The sequence below is a fragment of the Erythranthe guttata genome, chromosome 8 (genome assembly GCF_056151865.1).
Source record: "Erythranthe guttata isolate IM_541 chromosome 8, IM_541, whole genome shotgun sequence".
NCBI lineage: Eukaryota > Viridiplantae > Streptophyta > Magnoliopsida > Lamiales > Phrymaceae > Erythranthe > Erythranthe guttata.
Window position 1 is genome coordinate 12313828 of NC_142540.1, and position 9945 is coordinate 12323772.

The 9945-nt window shown below is 34.3% G+C and overlaps 1 long non-coding RNA gene across 3 annotated transcripts; it reads right to left on the reverse strand.

The window, feature by feature from the left end:
• Positions 1 to 1639: 1639 nt before the first annotated feature.
• Positions 1640 to 9586, reverse strand: LOC148768520 (uncharacterized). 3 transcript variants are annotated; one of them, XR_016033135.1, is made up of 4 exons: positions 9170 to 9586; positions 6897 to 7772; positions 5051 to 5182; positions 1640 to 2227 (listed from the first exon to the last, which is right to left on the reverse strand). It is a non-coding gene; the product is annotated as an uncharacterized LOC148768520 (long non-coding RNA). The 3 variants fall into 3 exon arrangements; XR_016033134.1 differs by having other exon boundaries at positions 1640 to 2222; positions 6897 to 7767; positions 9170 to 9585; XR_016033133.1 differs by having other exon boundaries at positions 6897 to 7767; positions 9170 to 9585.
• Between the last annotated feature and the right edge of the window lie 359 nt (positions 9587 to 9945).

Here is a 9945-nt window from a genome sequence, read left to right on the forward strand (position 1 = left end):
TCATGACGCGTAGTTGTTAGACGCCAATCTTGATTTGTTGGGTGATTAAGGTGATACGAGCTTCATCTTAATCGTAACTCTAAGGGACGAGTTTTGACCACAAAGGGTTGTGGGCCCACGGCTAGCTTACACCTGAACCATCGAGGGTCACACTGCTCGTGCACATGAGATCTTTGAATAAACGGTCAGAGATAAAATGGTTTATCATTGCATGAGTGGAAGTCAATATGATTGGGTCCAACATTCGTAATTTGGAATTATGAATGAGAATAAGAAAATGAAAAGAACAGGCAAACATATTAGTGAACTTTCTAAATCGGGAAGTTTCCAAATTTAGAAAGTGTACTGAATTAGGGTTTCCACTTTTGGAAAGTTGGAAATCGGGAGTTGGCACTCGTAATGACAAGGACATTATAATGATTTCGAATATGTAATCGTTACAATTTTCCGATCATTGAATTGAGAGAGACGAGCATGTAAACGAACTAACGAATTTTAGTTGTGGGACTCGGTCCAAGTTAAGCCCGTTAGGGTTTTATGCAAGACACTATAAATACATGATTTATAGGTCTTGCACAAAAGACACAAGACCTAACCCTCACCCTAGCCGTCCCTCTCTCTCTCGGCCACTCTCTCCCGCAGCCACCGCCGCCCTCGCCGCCGCCGTCTCGCCGGAATCAGCCATCCGTTGGCCGATCCCTTTCGGTAGTTCTTTCCTTCCTTTCTTTTCTTCCGTTATTTCGAACTATTACGTGTCTAGTGCCACGTGTTTAGTAGATCGAAGTATACGAGGTGAAATCCGAGAGGAGGAAGATCGAAGATCAAAGAATTGAGGAGCAGCGCACGAGCCGAAGCCGCACGCATCCCCACGCGCCGCCCGAAGACCGCGCGTGAGTCACACGCGCCGCCGTGGCCCGTCTCGCCGCTGCTGCCGTTCTACCGCTGCGGCCCCGGATTGTACGGATTGGTTTCCGTAGCAATCACGCTTCAAGAGGTAAACTCACGAATTCATTGTTCTTGATTCGTTTACGTTTAAATAGAATGTTCATGTTCGTTCTTGTATGATTTTATGTGATTACATGAAATCGTTTTATTTGTTGCGAGCATGTTATTTGATTTAAACGCGAGCATGCAAATTGATTGAAATTTAGTTAAATAATTAAGCATGTTTGTTGTTTTTAATTTCGCTGGAATCGCAAAGGTACGCAATTAATTGTTTTCAACTATCAGGCATGTGTTTATGTGTTTTAAATCGTTTGAATCGCATAAAATTTTTGTTTTCCGCAGCGTACACGTGTCCGTTACCCAACAGATATGCACATAAGTAACAGTACAAAAGCATGCATAAAAGTACTCACGCAGAAGTGTATTCTCAAAAATGATCATGAAAAGACAAACTACAATCCTAGGAAATTAATATAAATCAACAAACATGCACAAACACTGTAACACCCTCCATGTCGTTTATATAATTAAGAAAAGTTTTTAGAAAAATGGACTTTATTAAAACATTCGGATCCTAATTGATGCTTTAGAAAATAAGTTTGGAAATCGTCAAAGCATTTTTCTTTCTTCAAAACATAACCCACACTTGAAAGATACAATTTTCATAAAGAGTGCTACTTAAACATAAACGGGGTTTTAAAGCAATACTCGTAATACAGCGGAACACAAAATAACTTTATTTTACATACACCCCGGTTTAATAGACTAGATTCCTAAATCAGAGTACATTATAAATACAATTATAAACTTCTCAAGTTAGAATACTTAAAAAGAAAGTGACTAATATAATCTTTGAAATTAGTCGGTTGATATAAAAGCTCGTGATTCCTCGAACTCCGCTCCACCAGTTTCCATAACCGCTTCGAGAACCTCAACCTTGACATGGGCGAAGAGTTTCCCCTGCTTAACGTATACTCACAAGGTGTACTCACGTAAACAAAATGTTATATTAACATGGGATGAAATGACCAATTAGTTGTAGTACATATAGACATCAAGCCCTTATAGTCTGTATTAACAATTTTAAACACATAGATGCAATATGACGGGATACCTATCAGATTCAAAACATGGTTATCGGTAATAGACGTCGATATTCTGAGCCCGTTTATTAATGGAAGCTATCCACTCTATAGTCTATAGTACCGTAGTTGGAATACCGGCCCCTCCGTATTTCCGTGTCTACTCGACCGATAGCCATTTAAGATTCTGACTTCCTATACTGGCCATGCAATATCATAAATGACAAATCATATAAACAATTCAAAACGTATAAATAAACATACTCATACTTATGTCAATACAATTACTATAATGTGACGGTATCCCTATCAGATTCATAACATGATTATCGGTAATAGACGTCGCTATTCTGAGCCTGTTTTGAGGGGAGCTACCCACTCTAGTCTATAGTACCGTAGTTGGAATACTGGCCCCTTGTATTCCCGTGTCTACTCGACCGATAACCATATTAAGATTCTGACGTTCCTATACTTGACCATGCAATACCATAAATGACAAATCATTCAACTACAATAACATAACCATGTTAAATCGAACTTGCGCTTAGCATAATAAACACATAAACACCTAACCACATAGCTAACAAACATATTCAAACCATTTTCTTCCTTAGAACTTCTTATTCAAATGACTCACATAATTAATTCAAAACACATAAATAAACATTCTTGTAATTCATATATATTATGCAACGTACACGTACCACATACAAGAGGTATCACATACAAGAGAAGGGGATTATCATATTATTTCATATAACTACTTTCATAGTTATAACATACTAAAGTGATTATCTTAGATGCATCATTCATGTGTTTCCTAAGCTATACATTTATGTGAACATATAAGCATACGATAATCATAATAGCACATACGCACATAATATATGAAATCCGATTCCACATATTCTATTCCAAAGAACTACAAGGAAATCTGGCAGATTCGGTACTTCAACTTTGGAAATTCATATATCTTAAACCGTGCATACAAACATTATGAAATTTTAACACAACGTTCACATATATGTGATTTATACCATATTAAAACAGTTCAGTAAAATACTTATCCATGGGAGAGAAATAGTTCATTTAGTACAGTAACACCAGTAGAGTTTCAGAACAGAGCATTCAACTTTAAAAATATCAATTAAATCATTCTTTAAACGAAACACCATGAAATTTCACGAAGAATCAGATTTATAAGTCTATAATCATATCCAGTTGGAATCGCATGAATCGGAACAAGATAAAATCTAATTTAACACATAAATCATAGATGACTCAGAAATCCTGCAGTTTCAGAAAACGGTTCATAACTTGATCAATATAATTCCAATTTATGCATACCGTATATCAAAACGAAGCTAACAGAAATATCTACACGCACAATTAATTTCATAATTTTCAGAAAATAAATCATCGCTGAAACATGCACTGGAACCTGAGGCTACGAATCTGGAAATCGAATTAGGGTTCATTGAAATCTATTTCATGACATAGATCCCTAAAATCCGATTCCTAAGCATATTAATCAATTCAATCACAAAAACATCATCTTATTATTATCATTAATTCAGTAAGGACCAAAAGTCTTTACCTCTTTGAAGAAAATCGAATACAAGGGAGAGGAGGGAACCGAAGGATTCTCGGAGCTGTGGCTGAAGGCTTTTGGGGCTGAACTTCGAGCTATCCCTCTTCCATCCCCTCGATAGTGTTTCGGGAAAGGTAGCCGATATTATGAAGGGAAGGGGATTCTGCTTCCGTGTCTTAGCTGTCGTGCAGGGAAGCCGTAGGGAAGTTGGGAGGAGAAGAAGAGGAGTCTTCCCTCCGTTGACTCAAATAGGAGAAAAGAGATTTATGTGTGTGTGGGTTCTGCTGCCGTGAAAGACTAGGAAAGGAAGAAAGAGGTAACTGGCAATTTACAGGCTTATGCTTGGAAAGTCTTGAGAAACTTCCTTAAGGACCATTATGCAATATTTAAAACAATATAGGGTCCTCATAGCAATTTAAAGAACACTTGGGGGAGTAAGTCATACATCCACATACACAACATACTGCATCAACTCACGCAGCAACATATACACACAACATTCATACATGTATCTCTTTTTATTAAACCATAAATCGTAAAACAATTTAAACATACTTTGCATAGATTTATTATCATATCAGAATTCCTATAAGATCATTTAAATTCTAATTAACCATGTACATGAGAGACAAATCAATATAATCTAAATTTAATATCAATATTAGCATAGATTCATTATTCATTTAAAGCACATAATAATTCATATAATATGCTTATGAAAATGCGGGGTGTTACAATCTTCCCCCCTTAAAATAAATTTTGTCCTCAAAATTTGAAAAATAGAAAATCTCTACAAAAGATGATGAAACTGAGTTAAGACAACAATCCGTTTCTACCCATGATCGGGTAAATAACATTTTGATCAAGATTACCAAATAATTTGAAAAATAGTTCCTCAACTCTTGGCAAGAGTCTGTTTTATTCAAACATTTCATGACTAAAATCTGAAACATGCATTTCGTAAAAGATTCTTTAAAAAATATTTTTGAAAAGAGCTTTAGCATGAGTATCATTACTCGAGGAAAATCGAAATCGAGTCTCAATGAGACTTCCAAATTTTCTGAAATAAAATCCGATTTAGGAATACCTTTTAAAATTCTCTTGCTCTCGCAAAAACATTTTTGCTGCATGGTACTCATGAATGCACATTAATCACGTTTAGCCCTAATATGCACATCAGATCTACATGAACAAAATGTATGGCATTGCCAATCGATAAAATGCATCACATAGTTTGACTCAAATAGGTTTCATCATATCATAAATCGTTGATGCATTAACCTTTAATAACGAGAATTAGGGCATGCTACAATCTCATCAGGTCACATATCGATAATCACTTACACATAATTTAACTTATAGATCATCACCTAAATCGCACATAAATCAACGCTAGAAGGTAATTCAAAACTCATGGATATGAATTGCATACCTCCATTTTCTGCTGAGTACAATTTGACAATGGGTTTGAGTCAGTGATTGGAAAACTTCCTTTTCTCGATCTTGATTCCCGTAGAAATTCTGTAACTGTGGCCTAGTTGAAGTGAAGAGATTTGAATTCCTACTGATATCGTAGAATTCCTTATCCAAGTTATGTACTATATGAACAAGCCTGAGAAAACCCCTGTATAGCTTCTTCGATTTCACGATAAAGATAAATATGACCAACAGTGGTTCGAATGTATATAAAAAGAACTTCTTTTTTTTTTTTTTTTTTTGTTATACTTCTTACTAGCTTTTATTCTTTAAAACTCAAAGTTTCGTAAGAAATCATTTTCTCAATCCATTCGGGTATTCTAAATAACTCGAAGAAGGTTTTTACAAATCTCTTTTTATAAAATAATCTTTGTCAGGTAGAGACATCAAAATGTCAATCGAGTAAAAATGAAATGAACTCTGAGATATGTCAGTAGTTTCAAAGACTTTATTAAAATCCCAGTTTGGTACTCAAGTTTTAAAATCAAAACCTTTGAGCCCTTAAACTTCATAATTAAAACCATTCTCCCCATATTTTATACTCTTAAAAGAGTATTCAATAACAAATTCATAGATTTAACATTACCACATAATTCGAACATACAATAGCATCAAACAAATACTCAAATCATAACCTTTCGTTCAATGATACATAACATAGCATGAGACAATTCAGGAAATTCGAAACATTGAACACATAAAAATCCACATAGTTAATTCCTAAAGTCCCGTACTTCAAATTAGAGATAATCAAGTAACGACATTATTTAATCACATAGTTCAAACTTATACAATCAAAGATTACCACATACTTTTACGATCACATAAAAATCTACATAATTCGATTCAAGAGATAGGATAGTTAATTTCTGAAGTCATACACCTCAAATTCAGGGTAATCAAGTAACAACATAATTAATTCACATAGTTCGAATTTATAAAATCAAAGATTACCACATACTTGTACGATCACATAAAATCCACATTATTCGATTTAAGAGATAGGATAGTTAATTTCTAGAGTCTCATACCTCAGACTAAAGATAATCAAGTAACGATATAATTTAACCACGTAGTTCAAATTCATAAAATCAAGGGGTAGCACAATCTATCTTACGATCACATAAATAGATTCAAGCACAGTAATAAGATATTAAATCTTATCAACTAAACATACCAGTGAGAATTCATAACATAGTCAAGTTTTCTGACATGTATCAGGCATACAATTCTCATGTTAAATATTACCCAAGGTATAAAAATGAATTCTACAATTCAGTTTAAAAGAAAGAGCATATAATACTTTACCCAAAGTCAGATGATTCCATTCAAGTGGTTGGCCAATTAATTTCTAACAATCAAATAGGTCGAATTAAAGATAATCAAGGAATAGTATAGCTCGAATTCCACATAACTAAGGATTAGTACAATCGACCATTATAATTGTATAATTTAACTCAAGTTCACTATAAAGAAATCAGATTTAATTAAATTAGTCATATAAATGTCAATCCAATGAGATGTTCAAGATCCCAACATATACGAAGCACACCCATTTAAAGAAACTCTCAACAATTGTAAAATTGAAAGAAAGGACATATCATGTCTTGCTAAATTCAGTTTCTACTTCAAGCATCATATAATATGAACTACTCTTTATATCACATAGTGCAAGTATATATATAACTTACCTAAGATCAACTAAACATATCACAATCGAATATAAAGACAAGTCTATATAAAATTCGAATTCTCTACTTCAAATATTAAATCAGATAATTTCGAACAACAATAAATCTAACCTCGTATTACGGCCAGGAGCTGGAGGAGAGATCACGAATGCCTTCAACCATAATCAGGAATCCAGTGTATTAAACCCTGCTCTGATACCAACTTGTAACACCCTCCATGTCGTTTATATAATTAAGAAAAGTTTTTAGAAAAATGGACTTTATTAAAACATTCGGATCCTAATTGATGCTTTAGAAAATAAGTTTGGAAATCGTCAAAGCATTTTTCTTTCTTCAAAACATAACCCACACTTGAAAGATACAATTTTCATAAAGAGTGCTACTTAAACATAAACGGGGTTTTAAAGCAATACTCGTAATACAGCGGAACACAAAATAACTTTATTTTACATACACCCCGGTTTAATAGACTAGATTCCTAAATCAGAGTACATTATAAATACAATTATAAACTTCTCAAGTTAGAATACTTAAAAAGAAAGTGACTAATATAATCTTTGAAATTAGTCGGTTGATATAAAAGCTCGTGATTCCTCGAACTCCGCTCCACCAGTTTCCATAACCGCTTCGAGAACCTCAACCTTGACATGGGCGAAGAGTTTCCCCTGCTTAACGTATACTCACAAGGTGTACTCACGTAAACAAAATGTTATATTAACATGGGATGAAATGACCAATTAGTTGTAGTACATATAGACATCAAGCCCTTATAGTCTGTATTAACAATTTTAAACACATAGATGCAATATGACGGGATACCTATCAGATTCAAAACATGGTTATCGGTAATAGACGTCGATATTCTGAGCCCGTTTATTAATGGAAGCTATCCACTCTATAGTCTATAGTACCGTAGTTGGAATACCGGCCCCTCCGTATTTCCGTGTCTACTCGACCGATAGCCATTTAAGATTCTGACTTCCTATACTGGCCATGCAATATCATAAATGACAAATCATATAAACAATTCAAAACGTATAAATAAACATACTCATACTTATGTCAATACAATTACTATAATGTGACGGTATCCCTATCAGATTCATAACATGATTATCGGTAATAGACGTCGCTATTCTGAGCCTGTTTTGAGGGGAGCTACCCACTCTAGTCTATAGTACCGTAGTTGGAATACTGGCCCCTTGTATTCCCGTGTCTACTCGACCGATAACCATATTAAGATTCTGACGTTCCTATACTTGACCATGCAATACCATAAATGACAAATCATTCAACTACAATAACATAACCATGTTAAATCGAACTTGCGCTTAGCATAATAAACACATAAACACCTAACCACATAGCTAACAAACATATTCAAACCATTTTCTTCCTTAGAACTTCTTATTCAAATGACTCACATAATTAATTCAAAACACATAAATAAACATTCTTGTAATTCATATATATTATGCAACGTACACGTACCACATACAAGAGGTATCACATACAAGAGAAGGGGATTATCATATTATTTCATATAACTACTTTCATAGTTATAACATACTAAAGTGATTATCTTAGATGCATCATTCATGTGTTTCCTAAGCTATACATTTATGTGAACATATAAGCATACGATAATCATAATAGCACATACGCACATAATATATGAAATCCGATTCCACATATTCTATTCCAAAGAACTACAAGGAAATCTGGCAGATTCGGTACTTCAACTTTGGAAATTCATATATCTTAAACCGTGCATACAAACATTATGAAATTTTAACACAACGTTCACATATATGTGATTTATACCATATTAAAACAGTTCAGTAAAATACTTATCCATGGGAGAGAAATAGTTCATTTAGTACAGTAACACCAGTAGAGTTTCAGAACAGAGCATTCAACTTTAAAAATATCAATTAAATCATTCTTTAAACGAAACACCATGAAATTTCACGAAGAATCAGATTTATAAGTCTATAATCATATCCAGTTGGAATCGCATGAATCGGAACAAGATAAAATCTAATTTAACACATAAATCATAGATGACTCAGAAATCCTGCAGTTTCAGAAAACGGTTCATAACTTGATCAATATAATTCCAATTTACGCATACCGTATATCAAAACGAAGCTAACAGAAATATCTACACGCACAATTAATTTCATAATTTTCAGAAAATAAATCATCGCTGAAACATGCACTGGAACCTGAGGCTACGAATCTGGAAATCGAATTAGGGTTCATTGAAATCTATTTCATGACATAGATCCCTAAAATCCGATTCCTAAGCATATTAATCAATTCAATCACAAAAACATCATCTTATTATTATCATTAATTCAGTAAGGACCAAAAGTCTTTACCTCTTTGAAGAAAATCGAATACAAGGGAGAGGAGGGAACCGAAGGATTCTCGGAGCTGTGGCTGAAGGCTTTTGGGGCTGAACTTCGAGCTATCCCTCTTCCATCCCCTCGATAGTGTTTCGGGAAAGGTAGCCGATATTATGAAGGGAAGGGGATTCTGCTTCCGTGTCTTAGCTGTCGTGCAGGGAAGCCGTAGGGAAGTTGGGAGGAGAAGAAGAGGAGTCTTCCCTCCGTTGACTCAAATAGGAGAAAAGAGATTTATGTGTGTGTGGGTTCTGCTGCCGTGAAAGACTAGGAAAGGAAGAAAGAGGTAACTGGCAATTTACAGGCTTATGCTTGGAAAGTCTTGAGAAACTTCCTTAAGGACCATTATGCAATATTTAAAACAATATAGGGTCCTCATAGCAATTTAAAGAACACTTGGGGGAGTAAGTCATACATCCACATACACAACATACTGCATCAACTCACGCAGCAACATATACACACAACATTCATACATGTATCTCTTTTTATTAAACCATAAATCGTAAAACAATTTAAACATACTTTGCATAGATTTATTATCATATCAGAATTCCTATAAGATCATTTAAATTCTAATTAACCATGTACATGAGAGACAAATCAATATAATCTAAATTTAATATCAATATTAGCATAGATTCATTATTCATTTAAAGCACATAATAATTCATATAATATGCTTATGAAAATGCGGGGTGTTACAAACACACTCTCTCAAATGGACATGCACAAACGTACATGTAAAAAAC